The sequence below is a fragment of the Mesoplodon bidens genome (assembly GCF_964165515.1).
Source record: "Mesoplodon bidens genome assembly, chromosome: 6".
Classification (NCBI taxonomy): Eukaryota; Metazoa; Chordata; class Mammalia; order Artiodactyla; family Ziphiidae; genus Mesoplodon; species Mesoplodon bidens.
This window is the reverse complement of record NC_138162.1, coordinates 18,225,851-18,238,526: the sequence shown is the minus strand read 5'-3', so window position 1 is coordinate 18,238,526 and position 12,676 is coordinate 18,225,851.

The window sequence follows — 12,676 nt, the reverse complement described above, 5'->3', positions numbered from 1 at the left end:
TATATATATATAATCAGTGGTGATTAAACAATTTTTATAATATTTGCACATTCATATTCAAAGTAGCATTATTCACAGTCGCCAAAAAGCAACCCAAGTATCCATCGACAGATGGATAAACAAAATAAATAAACAAATAAATAAAATGCGATATATACATACAAAGGAATAATATGCAACCTTAAAATGGAAGGAAATTCTGATGCATGTTATAGCATAGTTGAACCTTGAGGACATTATGCTGAGTAAAATAAGCCATTCACAAAAGGACAAATATGGTATGATTCCATTTAGGTGAGGTACCTAGAGTCATCAAATTCGAAGAGACAGAAAGGAGAATGGTGGTTGCCAGAGGCTGGGGGACGAGAAAATGGGAAGCTGTTGGTTAAGAGACACTGAGTTTCAGTTGTAGAAAATAAAAAGCTCTGGAGATGGATCGTGGCGATGGTCGCACAACAATGTGAATGTATTAATGCCACAGAACCGTACATTTGAAAATGGTTAAAATGGTAAATTTTGTGTTATGCATATTTTATCACATTTAAAAATTCTATAATATGTAAACAAGAGGCAAAATTCAAATCCAGTTCGGACAGAATTCTGGGGTAAATTTCCACACTGGCCAACCTGTCAGTCACTGTCTTCGTTCAGTCTTCCTCTGGATTACTTCTCAGCTGCATTTCTCCTCTTAAAAAATGATATACCTGTCCTCTTCTGGTTCATATAAAACAGAGACCTGTTCTACTGTTTGTCAAACCCAAATGACCAGAAGGTCTGTGAGATCATTTCATACAACCCATATATTTATTTGTACCAGGAGACACAATTGGGCCAACTCTTGTCCATTTCATTCTGTTGAATCAGGGAAATTCCATCTCTCTCGTTGCGTGTGATCATACTCCTAGGGCCTCAGGTAAACGGACAGTCTGCCAGAAGTCTCCCTCGTACTTGGCAAGAGACCAGGAGCTCAGACATCTTCGAAGAGAGGGAGAGGGAATGTCTGTGAATAGAACCAGCCCTGAGACCTGTCTGGACCACTCTTGGTTGGAGACCAGGGAGGATGTTTGCTGCAGGGTAGGACTCCAGGAACCTAATGCCTGCTGAGATGACACCAGAAGACAAACCAAGTGAATAAATGGAAGGTGTTGTCAGAAATAAATGTCATGAAGAATTAAAGGAAGGTAGAGCAGCCCAAGTGCCACAGAAAGAATGCTAAACTGGAGCCAGGTGTCCTGGGTACAATCTGCCCTTTGATTTGGGGTAATTATCTTCACCTCTCTGAGCCATAGGAGGCTTACTTGTAAAATGAACACATTAGAGTTATACACATAGGAAATGAGATGATCCTTTGGGTACGCTAGCAAGAGGTGGTCCAGCTCTACATTATGTGCAGGTCTCTCCTTAACACACATCTGTGCATCTCTCCTGCAAAAGTTATTATCACACATTTCCCCCATGTATGTCACTGTCTTGCTGAATGCCTACTGTGTGCTAGATGTCATGCTGACTGCACATCTTAGATCTCATTCTTGCCTTTACTTTTTACTTTCTTTTTTTCAAAATTCAAAAGGTTTATTACTCATCTATTAATTCTATTACATTTATTTATTCACTTTTATTGTTTTAAAATATATCAAAATAAATAGAGAAATTTATACCTATCTTATCTATATATGGAAGAACAGCTGGCACCCAAGGTGGCAACAGCAGTCCTAGCAGCTCTTACTTTACATATCCGTAGTAGTCAGCAATTTCCATTTCTTTTTCCCTCTCAATGAAAAATTGCAGTTTCCCCAAAGAGGTGTATTTGGCAGCCTTCTCACGTTCCTGTAGAGCCCGCCTCTTCATAGCCTCCTGCTCTGGCCTCTCCTCTTGTTCCATGGGCTTTGACAATACTGGCTCAGAAACATTGGGTTCCCACCATGGAATTTGTTGCTTGCTGAAGTCTTGGAGTAGAAATGGGGTTTGGAGCTTGGGTGGGGACTGGCGCTTAGTCACAGCAGGGGGAACAGGCTCCCGCTGGAGAGAAGTGCAAGATGAAGTTTTGTAGGGTGCAGGCCTAGGAGCAGCAGACTGAGGGACACTATTGCCTTTACTTTCAATTCATGAATTGCTTTTGGGATTTCCCTCTGACTTCTTCTTTCAAGTCCATCTTGTCTTGGAGGTTTTGAACCATACCTTGGAAGAAAAATTGTCATTGAAGTCCTGACTATGGCTAGCACCAAATAGTGCTCACAGGTCAGGTCTCCTAGAGGTCTTCCTTTCCTTATTCGTTCCTAAGTGGGCTCGCAGGTTAAATTTTCATGCTACTCACTACACTTCCTTATCTGCTGAGGGCATCATATCAGGTGGAGGACTAGCCAGGGCCTTAAAGTCCGACAAAATGATCATCATGGGCTTCCCTGGTGGCGCAGTGGTTGAGAGTCCGCCTGCCGATGCAGGGGACACGGGTTTGTGCCCCGGTCCGGGAAGATCCCACATGCCACGGAGCGGCTGGGCCCATGAGCCATGGCCGCTGAGCCTGAGTGTCCGGAGCCTGTGCTCCGCAACGGGAGAGGCCACAACAGTGAGAGGCCCACGTACCGCAAAAAAAAAAAGATCATCTTTTCATTTCTCCAAATGATTCTGACTCCCTCTTGACGATTTCTTTAAGTGATGCCTTCAAAGATAATTTTTAAATGTGCATTTAGAAAATGTTTATTCTTTGGGGGAAGAAACAATCAGTAGATGATATTTGCTCCTGATTAAGTCCAATAACCAGGGACTGGCTTTCAAGGATTTTAAATGTGGAGAAGACCTTTGAGATCATTTGGGCCAGAGGTGGTGAACTTAAATGTCCGCCAAGGCCAGGAAGGGAAAGTCACATATTCAGGCAGTTGTACAATGATGTGATAAGAGCTGGGTTGGAAAGTGAAAGGATTCATGGGAACACAGAGGTGGGGAGCATAACTCAGCCTAGTGGTCACAAAAAGCCTTCCAAGCCTGAGGAAGAGTTACAGAGGAGAGTGATGGATTGATGGATGACAACAAGGACAGCATTCCCTGGAGTCTGTAACCAAACCACACGTTCCCAAGGGGAAGAGGGAAGTCATCATTTGACCATCCCAATAGGTGGCATTTTAATAAATTCCAGCTTTGTGTTTTGGGAAGAGGCAACACACAGTTTATTTCCAGCCTTCCTGTCATTAAATACATTGAAGAAACTGAAAGCCCATTTGCTGGGGATGGCATTGAATGAACTCCGTCTCCAAGTGGGATTCAAAATGCTGTCCTGGTTGACAGCTTTTTGGGAGAACAGACTTTGGAACCAAACCGTTGGTGTGTGATGCCTAGCTCTACCGCTTAACTAGTTTGTGTGTTCTTGGGTGAGTTCTTCTTACCCTTTTCTGTGCTTCAGTTTTCTCCTTATAAAATGGGAATCATAATAGTACCTGATTGTAGGGTTGTTGTAAAGATTAAACTGTAAAATTGCAAAAAGCACTTAGAATGGTGCCTGGTACCTGGTAGTCATTTAATATAGTCACAACTATAACTATTATAGAGGTTGGATTCAGTGATCTTTGAAGTCCCTTCCAATTCTGGGACGACGTGATTCCACAGGGAGATCATTAAATCAGAAGGTCTATATATGCATTTGCAGTGGGGATGAAGGGATGGTGAAAACAAATGAAAAAGTTAAAAACAACTCTAGTGATCAGGAATCCACCTGGTGGTTTCAATGATGCTTTCAGTGAGAGCTCCCCATCCTTTTTAGAAGTTGAGAATTGTTCATAAGAACAGGAGAGAGAGATAGGGAGGTAGAGAGAGAGAGAGAAAGGAAGAGATAAAGAGGAGACAAGTGATGAAAATTTCCGGTCTGGAGGACCAGGACTAATTTGTTTGTTCATTCAACAACCATTTTGTGATCATCTTCTATGTGCCTGGCGTTGCCCTAGATGCAGGGGTACAGGAAGGATTAAGATGCAGTGAAAGCACTAACACTAAAGGAAATTGGGAGAGACTGAAGTAGAATGGAAATGTGCCATCAATGCCACCTGGGATGCATCCAGGTCTCTGTCATCCCTCATTTGAATTCCCGTAACAGCCTCCCGCCTGACCTCCTTGCCTCGCATCCTGTCCTTCCTCACCCCCTCTCCTCGTTGCATGGCAGAGGGCTCTAGACGATGCAGGTCCGTGCCACTCCGCTGTTTATTTAGTGTCGCCATGGCCTACGGGATCTCACAGCATCTGGTCCTGGTGCACTTCTCCTGGTCCCCTTCTTGCCTCTCCATCCCCACCCCCCTCCCCGCACTTTCTTCCCGTTCTTGAACCTCTCACAGCTTTACCTCCAGGCTTTCACAGTACTGTTCACTTGATGGCAGCAGGCTTCCCCTGACACAGCCTGGCTAAATCCTACTCATCCTTCAAGCCTTGGCTTGGATTTCACTTCCTCCAGGAAGACTTCTGGGATGCCCTCTGATATATGTACACACACACACTCACAGATCTAGATTAGGTGACCCTCCTCTGAGACCCCTCAGTGCCCTGTACCTCCCTCTTGGAACACTTATCGTAAGACTTTCTAGTGTCCCTTGTCTCCCCTCAACACTAAGCTACACACGTGCACCTACCATGGCTGCCTCGTCCACCACTTGCTCCCAGCATATCCCAGAGTCTCTAGCACAGAGTCAGCGCTCAGAAAATGTTTGGTGCTGTGCCTTTCTGTCTAGGAATGGCAACCCAAGGCCATGACCAAGACCACTACCAAGACCAGAGTCTCTAGCACAGAGTCAGCGCACAGAAAATGTTTGGTGCTGTGCCTTTCCATCTAGGAATGGCAACCCAAGACCATGACCAAGATCAGTACCAAGACCAGAGTCTCTAGCACAGAGTCAGTGCTCAGAAAATGTTTGGTGCTGTGCCTTTCTGTCTGGGAATGGCAACCCAAGGCCATGACCAGTGAGCGCCCCAATACCAATCTCTCTGTCCCCCACCACTGATCTGAGAGCCAAACTCCCCTCCACTGTGACCCTCTCCTTCTGCACAAATCTTTCTTCCTCTCCTTCTGTTTTACCTCCCATCAGTTTTGGAGCCAGTCTTCGCCGTGCTAGACTTGTGTTCACTTAGAAGCCATGGCTAAACATGGCCACACCAATCCTGGCATCCGGGCCTCCAATCACCCAGATCCTTGGTGACCTGAAAACCAAACATCTGGGCAACTGACTCATCTTGGTTTTCTTTTCATCCACATGGTTTGGCAGTAGTTAGGACTGCTGAAGGTTGGGCACTGAATCCCTGATGCCGTGACAATTTTCCTCTTGTCTCTTGAAATCATCAAAGACTTGTATACATGGGCAAGGCTTTTTTAATCAGGGAACAGCTGGTTGTGGTGGGGGATCTATTTGTTGCACCCACTATTAATTAGTAACATCTTAAAAAGTGGAACCAGTAAAGGGAAAAAGGAAAGCTTCTGACTGGGAGGAAGAATTGGAAGCCATATGTAAAAGCTGTGGGCAGTGAAGGCTGGATTCACACGGCATGACGGAGGATTCTCAGGTGAAAGGCAAATATTTCTCCTCCATGACTTTAGAGAATGAAGTTGTGATCAAAAGTTTCAGGGAAGATGATCTTAGACTATCTTTTCGACAAAAAGGACTGAATCAGAAGATATTTTTGTTGTTGTTTTTCAACAAACATTTACTATACACCTATGTATTCTGGGCCTGTCCCTCAACGAGGCACGTGAAGAGCAGTTATAAGACAGAGTTCTTGCTCTCAAGGAGGTTACAGTGAAATGGAGGAAAATGGACAAAAACCCAGAAGATGCAGTGTTTAAGTGCAACGACACACATGTGCATCCTGGGAGCAGAGAATCAAGGCATCTTTTTTGGGTTTCAGACATGGTACTACCACTTAACTGATGAAGTGACCTTGAGTAAATCTCATAACCTACCTGGCATGATGAGAGTGGACCTAAAAGGATTTAATATAGGCAACAGCATTTTGTAAACTTGCAATTGATTTATCGGGGTTAATGTCCACCATTAAACTTTACCAGATTCACACAGGGCAATCTTGTACGTTGTTGAGCTTCTGGTCATTAGAAGTATTTAAGGAAGCCAGATGGCTTCCTGGATAAGGAATGTTTAAAGGGAAATTCCTGCACTGGGGAGAAGCCTATAAATGCCTGAGGATCTCTTATTTACAGCACCTGGTTGTAAATAAGATTAGTGAATTTGATTCTGGTTCTAGAACATAGAAAGTGTGTCAAAGTCAGGAAGCCAGCAGCCATCTGACACTGAAGAATAATCTACCCTGACCAGTAGGATCAAGAGGGCCACCCCTGACCCCACGCTGGCCTTGGCTTCCTGATTAAGAATATTTCATCCTAGGCCACCAGCAAGGAGGAAGGGCAATTTCCCCCTTCATTCTCCAGTGCCTCTTGATCTACTTCCAAAGTTCCTTTTTCTAAAATTTCTGCAACTCCTCCTTCTGTCTTATCCTTCTCTCATCACCAAGTCCTGATGATTTTACTTCCTAAACATATTTTGATCATCCTCCAGGCATTACCTTTGTTCAGACCTCATCATCTCTCACATGAGTCCTTTGGTGTCTAGTCTTATCTCTTCACTTCCAGCATCCACCATATTCTTTGAACAATAGCCAGAGTGATCCTTTAGAAATGCAAATCTCATAACATCAGTCCCTTATATGAAACCATTCATTATCTCCCATTGGCCCCAGGATCAAGTTCAAGCTTGCTGGACATCTCATAAGGGCTTCCGATCAACATGCACACTATGCCCTGGTCAGCCAAACCAATAGTACCTTTCAAATTGTCTGTCCGAGACCTTGCACAAGATCTTTGCACGTGCTATTTCCTCCATTGGGAAATGTCAGCCCTCTCCCTATATGTTTAAACTTGTGTTTTCTTCCTCTTTCAAACTTTCCCTAACCTTTGCCCTCTTCACCCCTCATCTAAGTTAGAATTAACCATTTATCCCTTGAGGAATTCCAATACTCCACGTGCACCTCTACTGGAGCAGTTTAAATGCTTCATTGCATTCATTTCTTTACAGAAGTATCTTTCTCTCTACACCGTGATGTCTCTGAAGCCAAAGACTGCATTCCTAGTTGCCTGACATAGTGTTTTTCAATGAAGAAGTGAAACTGCCCAACTACCACTTGATGTTAAAAAATAATCAGCAAACTTACATATTCATTCTTAGGCTTTTTTCATTCTATAAGAAGTTCCCGACACTGAGCATTGAGCCAAAGATAAAATCAAGCACATTTTAAGATTTACCCTCTTTCTTCAAGTAGCTCATAATCTCCGGACAGGAACCTGCTAATTAGACTATGTAATTAGTGTCATCATGGAGATCTGAAAATCAAGTGAGGTGAGATTTTTCATTTTCCTGTGCCACCTGAGGGCACGGAAAGCCTGACTGTCGGAAGCCACATCATGAACAAAACATTTCTTCAGCAAGAGATAGTCCCATTTATGTTTCTGTGGGATGAGGACACAGGTTAAGGATGAGCTGCTGATCTTTAACAAGATCTCGACTCTCCCCATCAGGTTTCAGATGGCAGGCATATGGGCAGTAGCCAGTGCTTCTATCCTCCTCTGTGGAAGTCGCAAGCCAGTAGCACTTTGCCCCACCAGGGACCCTATCGTCATGAAGGAGAAGGATTCCAGGAGCATATCCAGCCTTGGATGGGTCACCATCTGGAGCTGTCAGATTTCTTTCCCCCGGGAAATAAAGGTGTTGTTTGGAGCTTATTAATTCAGAAAAACAACAACAACAAAATATAGAATCACCTCAAAATTTTATCTGGGTGGGGTGAATGTTGCAATACCCACGCATAACTTCTGTGAGCAGGTGGCTCTTCATTGAGAACCATGTGAGGGGCATAATAGCCATTCTGCAAGGACAAGGAATACTAATGAGTATTTTGTAAATGGCATGTTAATCTGTATGGCAGACTTTCTTCTGCGTTGTAGAGATGTGTAGCTCCTCGGATCAGAACCACACCATTTGCAGAAGTCATAGAATTCCTAATATCATTCCTAGTGTCATTATTATGACTGACAACCAGTTGGGCTTATTCATTATCCTAAAAGAAATTCTAGGCTTTAAAAGTGTTTCATGAGCATATCTCACAAAAAAAGATTCAGCTGGCCTAGTGCTATCTACAGGAATTAAGGTAGAGTAGACGGGGCACTTTTGTAGGACTCAGGAATCCTGGGATCTTGTCTCAGTGAAGCCCACGGTTAGTTGACATCCCCCCCTCCTCTATTTTCCCGTCTCTAAAATGGGGATGGGAGCTATTGGACAAGATAAGCTTCTTTCTAGTTCTGCCTCCCTTGGCATCTGTTTCCACGGGTTTTATTAACTCGGTTGCATCTTACTCAACAGTGATAGTATAATAAAATATTGTAAGGAAATGTTCAGAGGAATTTCATTAGAACATCAGAATTTTCATACTGATGAGATCAGGAATATATAGCTCTGAGTTCTATGACACTTAGACCCTACAGTCCACTTCAGTGAAGTCGGATGTTCATTAAAGTGTTTGAATTGTTCCCGAAAGTAATGGCAACCATGTCAAGCAGGTGATAGAAAATATCTATTATACAACTACTGTGACTGTAAGGGATCAAATCAAGTACACAAACTGTACTTAAGCAGACTAACTAGTTGCCATTGTGGCCTGGATCGGTACTCAGATTGCTAATACTGACAATGATAATTCCTGTCTGTCTCTGTATTATGTTCAGAAGACTTTTCAATTCACACGTGGTATTTCTTAGTGGATAAAGAGAGCAAGCTACGCAGGGCTGAGTCCTCTTCTGACAGATACTAGCTGTGTGATTTCAAGGGATAATAGTTGTGAAGCTTACAGCACAGCGTCTGGCATAAAGTGAGTGCTTGGTAAATGTGGGATTAACTGCTGTCATTTACATGTGACCTGTGAGGCAGGCAGGAGGTGGAACAATTACATTCATGTCCCAAGTGGCCCACTGACCAAGTTTGCTTTAGGCCACTTCTCCTTACTCCTGAATCTATGTTTTGTTCCTATAATGGCATGTTACTTAAGAAGAAAGAGGGAAGGTGTGTGTGAGACAGAGAGAAAGAGAGAAAGGAAGAAAAGAAAGAAAAATGAGTCCAGTAGCATTCCTTGCTGGTGGTCCCAAGTAAGCAGCGTTTCATTCTACAGATCTGAATGTCAGCACCTCCTGCAAAGGTTCTATTGCCATTATCGAACTAATATTTAGCCTCCCTGGTAACAGACAAAAGGACAAACCTGTATTTATGGCAGAGTATGATACCTGGGCAGAGAGTTTGGGAGCCATGTTAGTGAACCAATCAAGTTCACACCTCAGGTTCGCTTGCCAAGGGGGTGTCTCAGTTTCTTTTCTGCTTTCCTGGCAGGGCAGACGCACAAGATGTGGCACAGAGAAAATGACAGGTGGAAATGCAGAAATTATGTATTTATTTGCATCAAATTCTAGGTTCCCAGGTTACCTTCCCTAGTTCCTCAGGAGTCTGAAATTTTTTTAAAAAGAAAGAGAGAAAAATAAAAGTTGCAATGAAAATAAAGAATGTCATTTCTCTTAATTCCCTCATGAACTGTAGACTGAGAATGAATGAGTCCATTTGGATAGAATGGGATCCCTTGGAACACATATCTGTGGTTGAAATTGCTCCTTTATAAGTTGCGTAACTCTCCGTCTATCATTCCATGGGTTCCAGGCATTGGCAACAGGCTGGCTGCGGCGTGAGATACAGACACCAAAGGCAGACAGCCACATCACTGAGCACATACTCTGGTCCAGGCGCTGTGCCAGGGGCTTTAGTGCACTATCTCATTCGTGCCTTGCCTCACAACACTGCGAAGTAGGCAATTTTAAGCCCATTTACAGATGAGGAAACAGAGACCCAGGGAGAGGTGAGGTCATTTGCCCAGGAGCATGCATCTTGTAATGGACAGAGCCGGGAATTAAAGCCATGCTTGTCATGCTCCAAAGCCTGTTTCCAAGACACGAACCCTCCCCAGATCCTTGCATCCTGCTTATTAGCTGGAGAGGGCATTCACATAAGATTGCAAAGCTAGGAAGCTGCTTCTGCAGGAGATACTCCCATGAGCAGGCTCTGTGGATATATGGAATCGTCTCATTTTTATAACCACACTCTGAAGTGAAGGAGGCATTGTTATTTCCATTTCTCAGATGGTGAAACTGAGATGCAGATGGTTAGAGTGATTGTCAGAAGAATAATGGTGGGATGGCTGCTCAGGTGTTAAGAGAACTTTTCCTATGGGGTTGGCCTTGAAGGTGAGGCGATGAGGGTCTCTTTTCTCCTTCTGATGACTAAAAATGGAAGCATTAGTGGAGAGTAATTAAGAGCAAAGTCTTCAGGTCAGTGCCTTTGGCTGAAATCCCACACAGCCCCCCAAAAGTCAGTTAGCCTCTCCTGGTAAGCCTCAGGCTCCGCATCCGAAAAGAAGGACTAAGAATCGTGCTTATTTCAAATGGATATTGAGAAGATTTGATGAGTTCAAGCTTAGCCGAACGCATTATCTTAGCAAACACTAGCTTGGCGAAAAGCACGTAGGTTAGAGTTTTGGTTTGGACACATATCTTCTAGCCAGGTGATTTGGGGTAAACTGCTCCCTTTTTCTGAACTTGGATTTTCTCATCTTTTAAAACAAGCAGAGCAAAACCAACCTAATTGAGTTGTTGTGAGAATATGTGCCCGCAGGTCCATGCATGGCATACAGAAGGCACTCAACAAGTAATGCTATTCTTAATGGGTACAGATTGATCTCATCAGAAAGCATTGCTGGATTGGTTTCCCATGTCTTCACTGAACAACAATTAATTGCATGCCTTCAATCTCAGATGATATAAAAAGTGGCCAATTGGACAGTGATTCTGCAATTTCTAGAAAAAAAACAGAGCCCATTGGACTTCAAGACCTAGCCCACCATTCTGAACTGTGCCAACAGTAACATGGAGTGCTGATGAGAATGAGGGAAGAATCAAGTGGAAAGGACTCTTAGGGGGCACATCATCCAGGGGTCTTAACAGGATTCCCATTGGAATCAGGATGATGATGGTCAGCCCTCTAAGATCAGACATAAATTATCAACAGGGAGTAACGACAGACATCAACCAATCAGAAAGAACATTGGCCCTAGAGAACAGAATGGACAGTGGTCCTAGAGCACAGCTGTACCCGTGCATGTGTGTTGGCTATCAGACTGCGGGCTGGGTAATCTTCTACCTCCAAAATCTATCAAGTTTTCCTTTTGATAGATTCTTAAAAGGAAAGGGAAAGGACTTGTCTAAGGCAACACAGAAATTTAGTGGCAAAAATGAGAACACAGCCCAGATTCTTGGCTCTTACAAGAAGTCTTCAGTCCGTCTAGTCTACCTCATGGTCGTCACTGAACACCACAGAAACAGGTCCAAGCACAAACTGATCACTTCTCAGCATGACCCTGCACATTAACTTTACATGCCCCTTTCTTCTGAAGAACACAAAGCTCTCCACATATACTAGGGCCATTGCCTAAGGCTATTGTTATTGTTGTTGGTGTTGGTATCTATTCAGTGTTGGAAGTTAGTGCTTTCATATTCGGTCCAAGTCAGTCGATGGTCTGTCTTCTCTCAGGATTGAGTGGTGTTCTCTCTCAATGTTCATTTCAGTGGTGTTGCCCATTGATTTCACTGCGGAGGGCTGGCCACTGCTGGTTCTCTGTATCTGTGGATTTAAGGACAGGCTTGGGGCACTGCACAGTAAATCTCCAGCTGTTTGAAAGGAACTTTTAAATTTCTCATTGATGTCATTTATCCTGAAGGTTAAAAACTTGGGCTTTGGAGGCAAGCATACCTGTTTTTTTGTTGTTACCAATTCATGGGTGTTCTAAAGCTCCTTTTCTTCTCTGTAAAATGGAGGTAGTCATATTACCTGCCTCAGTGTTGTTACAAAGATTAAATGATGTTATATATAAGCACTCACCACCTATAAGCAGACAATAAATTTCAACTATTAGAGACAAAGATGATCATTTGAAAGTGAAAAATCGTGTTAGAAAGCTAGCCAGACCTTGGCACACTGCCAGGCATATAGTTGATAATTGATAAATAATTGTTGAATGAATAAGTAAATGATCATCATCTGCATTAAGAAAGGCAGTATTATAGTGGAAAAAATATTGGCTTGGGAATGAGAAAACCAGACAATTATCTCTTTGGAGTGGTTTAGATGTGTGACTTTGGGAGAATCTCTTCCTCTCTGTGAGTCTTCATCTGCAAAGTGAGAGTGCTAGACTTAACAGGAGGCAAGGCACTTTTAATTAAAAAAAATATATATATATATATATTATATATATATATGTCAATGGGCTGATGCAGCACATACTATCATCCTCATATTCGATCTAGGTAGAGTTATGTCCACATGACAGGGTAAGTAGCAATACAAGGTAATGCATGATAGTGCTGGCTGAATGGTTTGAAGATTAACTGATTGGTGGAGGGTGTGAGTGAGCTCTCCTGAAAGAGCTACAGCTTTCTTCACCTGGGTTTTAAGAATTTGAAGGACTCCACATATAAGTGATATCATATGGTATTTGTCTTTCTCTGTCTTACTTGCTTCACTCAGTATGACAGTCTCTAGGTCCATCC